Below are 13,669 nucleotides of genomic sequence, written 5' to 3'. Positions count from 1 at the left end.
TCTTTATATGTGCGCTATACAAAAACGTGGACCATTTTTTACTACAATGTTTCGCCACAGGATCTAAAACCCATTACGAACTACTATACCAATTTTTAGACAAATCCGTGGAAACAATGTGACAAAAATCATAAAAATGCCGATATCGGGGAGGTATCGTTATATGGCGCTATTCAAAACGTGGACCGATATATCTCATTTTCAATACCCCATCCGAGCGAGGTTTTTTTGTTAATATCGTATATAGACATAATATTTTTGTATGCATTCCCTTTCCTTTTTTACCATCTGTGGACTATTTGGCATACTTTTAACAATTTTTCGCAAAAGCTAGGTTCAATTTTTGTCATTCTTCCGCGCTTTTTCTCAAATCTTCTTTGCAAGATATGGTATGATGGCGGATTTTTCCATCGAGATAGTTTCATTAATTCTCCCATGAGCCTTGTGTTTCGAATCATTGTCTTGATAAAAATTAATCTTCGCCAAGGCCGAGCTTTTATTTCAGAGTGGCAACGTTCTTTCAAATGTTAAGGTACATAGTCTGATCCATAATACCCTCAATAAAATGCAATAATCCAATCCAGAGGCTGAAATGAAGCCCAAACCATTACTGACCTACCACCGTGCTTCACTGTAGGCTTCATATTCTTGGCAAGGAGCGCTTAATTTGCCTTTCTCATTCATAAGGTCTGGCATCTGAACCAAAAAATTGAATTTGCTCTCGTCCGCGAACAGCTCATTCTACGAAAATGAAAAATCTTTTGATATGTGCTTCTTGGCAAATCGGAATCTTACTTCTTGATTTCGCTTGCTGATTGGAGGTTATTCTAGCTCTTCTTCCATAGTAATTCGACTTATGCAGTATATCTCTTTATGTTTGAGGGCACATACTTTTCTCAAATCCTTCTCAGCAATTTGGCAAGCTTCGTGCATTTAAAAATGAATACTTTTTGATCTGCCGTAAAATGCACTTCTCATCAGCTAGGTAAATATTTATTATTTGCCGTTTTTGACTTATTTTCTACATATCCTTCTGTTTTGAACCATTTTCAAAGACATAGAAGTATAAGATAGACAAGTCAGACTCAAAATATTGAATTTGCCTCTGTTGTTACGATATCTAACAACTAACACCACCATGTTAAGTCATTTAACGTAAATGCAATTTTCAATTAATTGAAACGTCATTGAAATGCAATTTTTAGTCCAATTTTTGGTTTACAGAAATGTTATTCTTAAAATTGCTCTGTAAATATGTTTTTTACGCTAACATGTCTCTGTTGTGAGCAGCGCCTCTATATATTTTCAACATTAACTATTTCCATAATGCATTTTGTCCAGTCTTTACCATTTTAGGTCTTTGCCATTTTATGGCGTAGTGAACTGTAGATCGGCTTCTATAACATTTCAGATATCTCACTTAGCGATTTATGATTTTGGAATGTTTAATTACTAATTTCTTACTTTAATAGTGGTTTGTCCTCGTTGTCTTCCCATTCCAAAATTGGTCTGACAGTGCATTGCCCAGCAGGCTGGTCGTCGATGCTACCTGTATGACCATGCTATGATGGAGCTTAATGCAGTGAACGTAATTTCCTCAAAGGTATCATTTAGATTGCCAATTTCTTTGGTTATACATCGAATAATTGACGTACTCTTGAAACTTGAAATTAGGGAGAAAGTGCTAAGGTACCTTTACCCATTCAAATTCCTCATGCTGTATCAAAGAAATATGCATTCGATTTTTGATGCTTCCCCCAATTTTTATGATTTTTGGAGATTTTCGTTAAGGGAAGCAAAAAAATTACCATCAGATTCTTGGAAAGGAGGGATTTAACTGCAAAACATATCAAAATTTACGATCACTACGTGAAATTGCATTATTGTATGGTAACAATTGCATTACATTCACACACACACACAGCTACACAAGTGCACACCCACAACTACAACTCCTACGGAATACAACAAATAAATGCTGATAATATCAGGAATTGCAAACTCACAGAATCCCCCAACTTTTTTGCTTTGGAATAAAAGTCAACATCAATGTAGGTGGTTGGGTGAGTGTTGTGTGCTATTGAATTGACATTGAAATGACCTTGCCCAAGCTAAACAGCATTTGTTATGAAACATAAGCTAATTAGCGAACAACTCTATCAACACCCCTTTTTCAATAAAACAAAAGAGAAACGAAAAAAAACGTACCCACGCACACAAGAAATAGTTCCCGACAAAAAAGGAAAAATTGGAAAAAATGGTTGGGTATTAGAACTCCTGTTAGCATATCCTTGTTATAGCATTCCCTTTCGCCATGCCGTTGCATCCAACATGCAAACATAGCTACTGCATTTTGCAAGTTCCTACTGCTTCACTCCACCGAAACTGGGGTTTTGTTTCTTTCAATCGCTTGCCGTTTGCTTGAAGAGCATGGAAATCTACTTGAATGTCACGTCCTACAAGGAAGATGGTTGCCTTTAGTAATGGCCACCAACAGTCGGATGACAGTAGTTTAACAATCCCAACTTACTTACAGTGAAGAAGTGTGCGTGTGGTTAACAAGGAATTTAAACAATGCGCAAAATATTTAGCATACTTCTAGGGTCACAGTGGTGAAGAAATATCATTAAGAGGAACTAACAATTAAAATAATAGCATTAATTGGAATATACCTCGGTAGGATTAAGAAGGTGACCTAGTATATTTTCTGAGAACTATAACGAGCTATATGTTATCTTAATTCCCTTACTGAGCGGTGTGAGTTGCCCCCATTGTGCCCGAGATCTAAAAAATGCGTTTTCCATGTTTCCTGACTTGACTTTCCTGCGAGCATGTATGTTCTGGCATATCATTTATGACTTGCAGGAAATCGCTTGTGGCCACTGCTTCAGGTGGCATGCGACCATTTGATATTAATATTCTTTTGGCTGTCGATAATGTTCTGCTAAAATTTAAGTTACTCTAGCGACATTCATTTTGTCCCAGTTGACAAATATATATTCTCTCTGTTAACTTGAGCTTCGATGTACTTTTTCAATATAGGAACGCCAACAACCTCAAAGGCATTTGAAAACCAAATTGTTCCTCATAGATTCGAAAAGTTGAGAAATATCATATCACGAGCAACTAATAATAAATATAATACCATTAATGGGAGTAATCCTAGGAAGGATTAAGAAGCTGACGTGGAATTTTTCTGAGAAATATAATGAGCTATATGATATCTTAATTCCCTTACTGAGGGGTGTGAGTTGTCCCCTTTTTGCCCGAGATCTTAAAAATGGGTTTTGACATGATTCCTGACTTAACTTTCCTGCGAGCATGTATTTAACATCGTCGCACTCTTCAAATACTTCTTCAGCAATTACCCTTTCAGTGTCAATGAAAATTTTTGTCGAGATAAAAATCTGAAATTCCGTACTAATTTACTAAATGTGCTCAGAAATTCGAAAACGAAACTAATAGAATAGAACTGCAATATTTTTAAATAGCGAAAAAATATATTAAAAATATCAAAAATAACGGTTCGTAAGAAAAAACAAAAATGGCAAAGAAAGAGAGTACTTTAAATGTCAAATATATTTGACAAAAACACTGAAAGGGTTAATGTCACAAGTTGCATTTTCTGAGTTATTCCATACATGGGTCATTAGAGAATGCCTTCTAGAAGAGGATTTCTTGGTCTTCTGAGGGAAGAACCGCTGTTTAATTTACTATATTTATTAAAAAAAATATTAAATTCCATAGAGAAAATGTTCATATCAAATCGTGTCAAGGTGCCCATGATTCTTGTGTGGAATCTTCCCAAATTTCCAAAATATTCGTACATGTTACGAGATGCTTAAGGCACCTCCTGCCCATTGGTGGAAGCCATAAATTGTGAACTGAATTTTCATAAATATTATTATAAAGTTTTAGTATGTCTGTGTCCCATCTGCTTACTTATCTAATGGGACAGCTTGACGTTATTTTTTCCCCTAGCTTCAATATTAAGCCTCCCCTTCTTCGATGGCATCTTGCCTTTGCTTTGCCTCTTCTAAAGACAATTTTTCCGCCACTAATTACCATTTTCAGTATTAGAAGGTGTAGGAGGTAAATTAGACGTTGTTCTCTGTGTTCTTTACACTTTTCATCTAAGGGACCAGAGACAACACGTCGTGTATTTTCCTTATTATGACATGAATTGTCAATGTCCTGATTTTTTGCGTGTTGGAAAATTTTTGAAATATATTTAATAAAAAAAAAAAATTAAATAATAAATTGGTATTCAATAAAGTTTTCTTGATTAGGGTTGTACAAGGCCCAATTTTGATAAGGATTATAATTTTTTTATTTGAGGAACTTCTGGAAAATATAACGGTCTTAAACAGGATAAAAACTCCCTTACAGAGGGGTGTGAATTGTCCCAGAATGGCGTAATTTTGTTCAGAAATTAATGTCATACTTTGGCTTGTCTGAATGATATATTGACATAGTGGTTCATTCTTGAGAAGCCCATCTAAAAGAAGATGTGTTGGTCTTCCGGTAGACGACTCGTTGGCTTTTTAGAGGTCTATTTGTCTTCCAAAAAAGTACCTACTGAACCTTTGCTTTTCCAAAGAAAATCCCTCTCCCTTCCGCAATAACACATTCAGCTTTAATATCCTCCACAAAACACTGTTCCACAGTCGATTGAAACCAAATTCGTTATACCCCTGTATTTCTCTTTAAAAAATGTTCATCATACGCCAGCGTGGATGACATTCAAAACACCAGCTTGTAATCCTGGCAATGAGGTTGCAGTGTGGTGCATGATGCAGGAAAGGAATGCCGAACACAGCTATGCTTTCACTTTTTGACACAGCAGGTGGTTAGTTGGCTGGCTGTAAGACTCGTTACTTAGTTAATGGGAGAAGTTGTCAATAAGTGACGCACTGGCTTTTACCTTCTAACGCTCAATAGCAGTTCAGTGTGGGTAACAAGTGGCTTAAATAGCTAATTTAATAACACAAGGTAAGTTGGGGTTCTAATTTAATTTTATGAGCCCCTTCCCCAAAACCAAAATATTAGCTCCCCTTTATTTTTCTTGCAGTTCTTAAGTTTATATTTAAGTAAGTTTTTTTCTGTAATTTATAGCCAATATATAAATCTTGGTGCAGTAACAATGTTTTTCTCTCCCTCTCCCTCCCTTACCACCCCCAAAGCACTAAATGGACACTTTGACATGCCATTGTGCGTTGTGGCACAAATAACGTTGCCAGCGCTAAAAAGGATATGCAAGATTTATTTGGTCAAGAGCAACAAAGTGCAAGGAGAGACCCATCCAGCGACTGGCAATGTCTTAATATTGAATGACAAATTACTTTCAATTTAATTGCAATTTGTACGTGCAATCGAATATCCTTCGATGTGCGTCTTCTTCGTTGTTGGGTTAGTTTTCTTTTATGGTGATGTCGCTGTTTTGGGGTTCGTCATTGTCATGCCAAAGTCAGGGTTTTTTTTAATTCCGCATTTAAATTAACACAGTTATGGCTCATCTTTGTCATCTCACGCAAAGCTGAAAGTATTTATAGCATTGCAAAATCATGAATATAATATTTGCCCCATCAGAAAAATAGCTTAATTTCGATGGAAATCGGAAAAAATTAACACTGTATTAGTCTTTTACTGTGAGAATAATAGTAGGATCTTTTTTCTAGCACATGTCAGGACTGGCTTTTTCTAAAATAGCAAAGAAATTATGATGACCTAGTTGAAATTATAGACAGAAATTTAGCCAGGTCAAAATAAAACCTTTTTTAATTTACGAAAAAGCCAGGCGATGACTTATGTCAGAAGAAAATCTTCTATGAAAGTCTACTTGCAACTACAAACGTGAGCATGTTTGCGAATAGGACTTTCAAAGCATGCAATGATCAGATTTACTAATTTATATTTTTTTTAAATTAAGAAATTATTAAATCAGTTCCTCTGATATTGGACTTTTGTAGTATCTTTAATGAAAAATCCTTATAAATTTCATAAATATGAAATTTGGCCACCCTACAAAAATTTGACGAAAAGGACTTAAATCAAACGTCAAAAGCTCTGACACAATAGCAGGGTTGCCAGAGTCATTTTCAAATGAGAACGATTTCATATTATCTTCGCATTAGTTACAACTCAATATTTACGAAATGAAGACATGTATTATACGATATTTTCTTAATACGATATGTGGTGAACGCCAAAACATACAATATTAAAAAAATAAATTCTATTTGGAATTATTTTGAAAAAAAATATGGATACACATAAAGGTTGCTTACCATATAAATTGACGCCAGTCTGTCTATACAAATGATGATGTCTCTTTCTTTTTGTATTTGATAAGCACTCTTTTTTTCCTTGTATCCCAGCTATCCAATATGAAGATCATTGTTGTGAACTATTTTTTTTTTTTTTTTTAACACAAGTTATAAAGTGTCATATGTCAGTACTTAATATCTCATCGGAAAGGACCTAGGGAAACACGACGTTTATTTTCTTTATTATGACATTGAATGTCCTAGATTTGTTGCGTATGGGGAAATTTTTCAAATATATTTTTATACCAAAAAATAATGAATTGACATACAATAAAGGTTTCTTGATTAGGGTTTACAATGGCCAATTTATGAGTAGGATTATAATTTTTTAAATTGGTGAACAGTTTGAGCTGCTGCTGTCGCATTTGTTATAGCTGCTTGACGTTCTGGCATATTATTTATTTGTGATCGTTTTTAAGTATGGTAAATCCAATCACGTACCGTTCGGTCTTCATTTCTACTTCATTTTTTTCAACACTTTGGAAAATCTTGAGCATTGATAACATTTCCGTTTCATTCCTTTGTTCATAGTGCATGGCATTGGGTTTCTCGGTAGTGCATATTGACCAATCCAAATATTTAACATCACCCGTTTCGCAATCTTTTACCGAGCTTCTGTGTGCGCTTTTTAAAAACTTCTGAAAGGTATAATGGGTAATATAGAACATTAACTCCCTTACAGGGGAGGTGTGTGTTGTTTCCTTGTGCTCGGTATCTTGGGATGGCGTTCTCCAACGCATCCTGATTTAACTTTCCATGGAGTGTGTAGTCAACATCGTTGCAGTCCACGAATCTTCTTCAGCAATTAGTTACATACCTTTCACTGTCTGAACTATTCCATCGACACATCTTGCTCTTCTCTTCACAATTAAGTTACTTAAGTCGAAACCCTCCATGCATGGGTTGATAATAGGAATTGGAAGATGATTTATTTTATACATTTAGTTAATCGAACATATCATTTATGACTTGCAGGAGATCGCTGGTCGTCGCTGCTTCAGGTGGTATGTGATCATTTGATATTTATATTCTTATGGCTGTCGATAATGTTCTGGTAAAAAATTGAGTTGCTCTTGTGACATTCATCTTGTCTCATTTTTACAAATATATGTGTCTCTCTGTTAATTTGGGACATAACTTTAAATGACATTTTTCTGGTCATATTGTAGTTGGTGGTTCTAGAAGGACTAAAAATAATAATAGGTGCATAAGTATTCGAAGACACAATTACAGCATGTCAAAGTCAAAAAGGCTATTTTTATTATTAAAAATGACTTTGAAACATCTCCTAATTAATCCAAAAGTCAGAAAAAAATAACTCAATTTTTATACCTTACATGCAGGAAAGGTTGCAAATTTTTGAGAAATGAGTTTAGCTTCAATCGTGCACAACCTTCAAGTTTATTGGACTGGCGGTTCATAAATGGTTTGGCTTACTATGAAGATTTTTATATAAAAGATACATAGAAAGTTTACAGCACTTTGCCTATCGGTAGTTCTAAGCATCATTAACCCATCGACAAATTTTGTGCATAAATGAACTTATAACTGAATAAGTAAAAAAGCAGCTAAGTTCGGCCGGGCTGAACTTTTAATACCTTCGACCATTTGGAATTTTTTTTGTAAAATTTTTAAAAATACTGTTTAAATGATGATTTAAATTTTAAATTACGACTATAGAAGACGTGGACCTGCATAAGTAATTTTTTGTAATAGACTGCAGTACCTATTAAAATCTTCAAACACGAAATTTGAAACAATTCAAATAAAATCATGAAAATACCGAATATTGGGAGGTACCGTTATATGAGGCTATAGAAAGACGTGGACCTGCACAGAAAATTTTCTGTCTTAGAATGTAGTATCCATTACGAACTTCAAATATCAAATTTGAATCAATTCCGGTGAATAATGTCGCTAAAATCATCAAAATACCGAAAATAGGGAGGTACCATTATATAAGAGCTTTACGAAGACGTGAACGTGCACGTGCACAGATAATTTTCTGTCATAGGCTGTTATATTCATTGCAAACTTCAAATACCAAATTTTAAACATTTCCAGTGAATAATGTGACTTAAATGACCAAAATACCGAAAATAGGAAGGTGCCGTTATAAGGGGGCTAAACCAAACGTGGGCCTATATGACCAATTTCCGATAACAAAAGTCCTGCAGACATAAAATACATTTTAGTAAAATTTTATCAATCTACCTCAATTCGTTCGGAAGCTAGAGTGACTTCCACAGACGGATAGACGGACATCGTTAAATCGACATAGAATTTTATTCTGATCTGAATTTTTTTGTTTAGGTTGACTTAGTTCAGTTTTGCAGTTCATGTTTTAAACTAGGTCACCCTAATTCCAATATTCTTTTTCGAAAAAACGACTTATGACTTATGCCAAAAGAAAAAAAATTGCATATTTTCTCACCCTTATGTTTCTCCACGGCAGTAATTTCCTGAAATGGGGCTTCCTCCAAAGACCTATGAAGTGTTGATGCAGGGAGCTTTATATTCCATACTTGACAGATGTCAAGCCAAGTGTTTTGCACGTTGCATGTTCAAATTGGCTTATTTACACCGTATAGACGTATACGTTAAAACCGTTATAAAGCACACTTTATTAAAATTCAATTTTCCATTAATTATAGCTTCACTTTTTGCACAAAATCCATTCAACGCAAGGAAATAAACACAATCATTTGTCGCCTGTGCTTGGCAACACTCATCCACCACCACATGAATGGCAAAACATTGGCAACACTGACACTTGCCCAAGAAAAGCTGCTTGTTTTCGTTGAGAAAAAAGCTTACCTTTTGCAATGTTATTTTGTTTTGCATTCCTCTTTGACTCTGCTTTTGCAACAACATCAAACGCAAACTGCATGCCTTATAGTTCGTGGTGGCGTTGATGCTCTGCGAATGCAACTTTACTTTTGCGATTTCAGTTTAGTTTGTCTCAGTCTCTCAGTCTTAATTATTGTTACGGTCGATATTGTGATGTGTGCGGGCGTCGTCGCCGTCGCTGAGAAATAGAAGAAAAAATTATAGAAGAAAACACAAAAAAAGTAAAGTGTTACTTGATTGATATTTTGCAAAAAGGAAATCAGTCAACAAAAAGGAAAAAAAAACATTAAACAAATAGATCTTTAAGTTAAAGAAGTGTGTGTGCCGCCGCCGTCGTCATAGTGTTGTGGGTGACAAGAGAGCAAATTTGAAAGAAGAAATTCCATTCGAAAAGTCATTTCCTAAAAGAAAATTTGCAGTGATTTTGTTGTAATTCAGAGCAGTGGAAAAGAATTGAGATTTCTTTACAAGAAAGACGGCCGAAACGAATAAAAATAGAAATACAAAAAACAAGAAAAAAAATTGAATGCATGAATAAAAGAAGAGAAACAACAACAACAACGACGACAACAAACAGCAAAGCAAAAAAACTTAATGGTCGCGAAAAAATTTGCACAATTTTTTGTATTGCAGCAGCGGAGCGAGAACTGAACGACAGCGGAGTGCGCCGCTGCTTGTCAAACAGTCTTTATTGTTGGTGTTTTATTTTCTCTCTTGACTTTGTTTTAATTTCATTTTCTGTGTGAGTTTATCAATTGCAATTACAAGTAACATCGAGATATGCTGTTTGGCGGTCTGTCTGTCTGCAGTGGAAAGCGAAAATAATAACAACAATTGCAACACACGCATTATTAATGTTTAAAAAGAAATAAAACAAGCAGGCGTCTGTATGAATGTGCATGCAGGGCTTAGACAAACGGCAACTGGAAGAAGAAGAAACCACAACAATAAAAAAATCCCTACCTCCCCAGCAGAGAATTGTCGACAACAAAACTCTCAACGTTGACTTCGCCATAGGCCGCAAAGTGAGCATCCAGCCCCAACAAAAAGTGTGTGTTTATGTGAGAGAGCCTATGTGTGTGTGTGTGCATGAAAACGAAGCAGAGAAGTAAGTCAGAAACAAAAATAATGTAAAACAAATAAATTAACAGCAACAAAAAAATGCAATGAATGAAAATGAGCCATGATTGTGGCAGAGCCCACAGAGAAGAGAACAAAGTGTAAATAAATGTCTGGCAGAGAGCGGGAGACGACGTCGTTCTCAGTGTTTTGTTTTGCAAAGCAACGGCGTTTGCCAAACTCCATTCGTGGCGGCCAGCCCTATTGGACTGCAGTGCTGTTTTCTTTTAATTAATAAACATTGACAATTTGAGGAATTTATGCTGCAAAAATAGTAAAATTAATATTGAAAATAATAAAATTATAATCTAATGGAAATATGGAAGCACTCTTTGTATGTTAGTGTCCGCGGCAGCTGAAATATGAGTGTAGAAAACCCTTGCATGGCAATACTCTGCCAATAGAAAAAAAATGCAATAAAATATCTAGCTAAAGAATAAGTTAATAAAGAAATAACAAAAAAATCAAAGTGTTACAGCTATTTTGTAAGAAACAAAAAAAAAAAAAAAAAAAAGAAAAACAAATAGCTAAGTCTAAATAGAAATATAAAAAATTATTAAATTCTTTGCTGATGACCCCCAGCAGGTGTATGTGCAACAACAAATAGTTACAAAGTGCAAAATACAGCCAGAACACCAGAATCTTCTTATTCTAATAAAACTACACCAAACAGCAGCAGCATCATTCATTTATCACATGTGATATTTCGTTCGTTCTTCCTCGTGCCGTTTTTTGTTTCTTTTTGCTAAAGGTAAGTACTGTCTGCCACATTTATGCAAATTCTATAAAAAACGCTCTTCTGACCTTTTGTGCTCAGTTAAAGCCCACATCCCATAGCCCAAAGTCAAAACTTCAATAAAACTACTAAAATTGAGCTAGGCAGAGGCCTAACTAAAATACCCCATTCAAATGCATAGAACAAGAGGAGTGAACAGTGTTGTCTATTTGGTGTTTTTTTACTGCATTTGACGATTAAGCATTTTTAAAGGAAAAAAAAACAGAAGTGTGGTATGCATTAGGTTTTAATAGTCACGAAAATAAAAATTAAATAAAACTGACAGGACTGTTTAGTATGTTACAAAGGGATCGAATTATTGTCAATTAATTAATATTTTATGTGAAAAATCCAACAAAATGAAGAAAACATTAAAAAATTTTCAGATCATTAAGCTCGTCTCGAAAGAGAAATCAAACACATAAAATTTATATGCCGCACAAGCACATTCTCTTCAGAATAATTTATTATTGTAAATAGCAAAATAATAGCCAAGTTGAGACTATAATTAAGGGAGAGATAAAAACTGCAACAAAGTAACGCCATAATTTTTTTTTTTTAAATTTTATTGAATGAAAGCAAAAAATGTCGGAAATAGCATCCAATTTTAAAATAAGTTTAGATTTCTTCGAATTGGTCAGCTTTGACACGAATTAAGGCCTTCAAACGGCCAATGAAACCGTCACACGCTGCCCGAATGTTCCTCTGCGGTATTTTGGCCCATTCATGGCGAAGCGCTTGTTTGAGGTGATCGAGACTTTGATATCTTTTAACGCCAACCTTGCTTTCCAAAATACTCCAGACACATAAGTCCAACGGATTGGTATCCGGAGATTTTGGTGGCCATTGTGCGCTGGAAATGAAGCGAGGAACCTGATTTTGTAACCATTCTTGGGTGGCGCCTGCTGAGTTCGATGGTGCTGAGTCCTGTTGGAATGTCCAAGTTCTGCGGCCAAAACGTTTGCGTGCCCAAGGCCTCCAGGATATTTTCGCGATAATATTCGGCATTTATTCTGATGCCACGGTAGATTTATACGAGCGGAGAGCGACCATTGGCTGTTATGCCATCACCATGGCAGGCGCTTGAGTTCTGGTGGCCAACCGAAGGTGCACATTTTCAGCTGACCTCTTTCGCAAGTAAACACGCGGGGATCATTTTGTTTATTTACAAACTGCTGGACAACGAATGTTTTCTCATCGGAGAAAACCAACTTCGGCAGTTCACCACTTTCGGCCAAGACTCTTGAGTCAATTTTCTTTCTGTTGCGGTGTAAGTTCTTGCACTTTTTGGAATTCCAATGGCTTTACCCCGAGCTAATTTTTCAATATTTGCCAATTGGAATATTGCGATATGTTCGGCTCACAAACCATTTTTCGGCCACTGTGACGCGGGTTTCGATTAAGTCGCTTCTTTACTTTTCGAACCATTTCTGCTGATGTTTCTGTATTCTTCTGTCCACTTCCTTGACGTCGGGCTACCCTACCAGTATCCCGGTAAAGAACAAAGATTTATTCACATTTTAATTGCTGGAGTGCTCTAACAATAGTCACTTGTGGTTTTCCAGCCAAATATAAAGAAATCACACTATCCCGCTTGAATTCCATCCCGAATAACTTTTTCTGGAAAATTCTCACCAAAATGCTTTCGGTACGCCTGTAAACAATATAATGAGCTGTCACTGGAATACAGTTGTCGGATGAGTGGCTTAGAAATGACAGCATTCTGAAGTTGGTTGCAGTTTTTTCATCTTATCCTGTCTTTCTCTTTATTAATAGCTAACTTTTGATACTTCTTATGTGCTCAATTCAATTGTTTTGTCAGTTGCTCAATATGAAAAAAACCTGACCTGGCTGCCGTGATTTTGTTCAAAGTTCAGCCGTGGCGAAATTTTTGTGAACAATTTTCCCCCACGGCGTTTATTATATATTCGGAATTCCATTGGAAAATTTAGCTTAAATCGTCAAAATATCTCGAAAAACAGACGGAAGTCAAAGAGACTACATCGCCTTAGTATCAAATGCCAATCGAGAAAGTATAGCCTTTTGATATTCCTAGATTAATGAAAACCCTAGCGCTTTCATATATTGTAATTGTAGCCCCTGTATAATTATTGTTTTATTAAAATCTTATTAAATACCTTACTTACTACACTTAATTTTGTGATTTTCTTAGAAATCACTTTTTGCGCTTTTTTATTCCCGCCGCATTGACATCACTGCCGATAGGCATAAAAGGAGAGAAAGAAAATAATTCACGCATGTATGCAAAAACGAAGGGAAAATACAGCAACACACAAACATTTAGCATGGTTGGTTATGTTGTTGTTGTTTTTCTTTCATTCGTTCTTTCTTTCCCTCTTCTTTGTAACTCTTTTTCCCAACCGAGCCAGACAAGTAGACTGATAACACAACCCAATCCATGGTGGGGTAGGAAAAAAACAAAAACAATAACAACAACTAGGAAAAATTGCAAAAAAGGGAGTTCTTGAAAAATACAAATTACAATGCAACAGCAACAAAAATAAAAACAACAACAACACCACATACTGGGAACATGATTTTCTTGTCCCTGCATAATTTAAACACAAGAGAGAATGTT

At 35.5% G+C, this 13,669-nt stretch overlaps 1 protein-coding gene across 1 annotated transcript in view; it reads left to right on the top strand.

Annotated features, from left to right (window-relative positions):
* The first annotated feature begins 9,289 nt into the window (after positions 1-9,289).
* The window catches only part of LOC105262291 (ecdysone receptor), a 188,085-nt gene continuing 183,705 nt past the window's right edge, over positions 9,290-13,669 (top strand). The window contains exon 1 of the mRNA XM_059123826.1: positions 9,290-11,046. The gene's annotated coding sequence lies outside the window, so the exon portion shown is untranslated. The remainder of the gene's footprint in view (positions 11,047-13,669) is intronic.

This window comes from Musca domestica, unplaced genomic scaffold, assembly GCF_030504385.1.
Source record: "Musca domestica strain aabys unplaced genomic scaffold, Musca_domestica.polishedcontigs.V.1.1 25, whole genome shotgun sequence".
Lineage (NCBI taxonomy): Eukaryota > Metazoa > Arthropoda > Insecta > Diptera > Muscidae > Musca > Musca domestica.
This window is presented reverse-complemented; position numbering and strand designations above follow the sequence as displayed.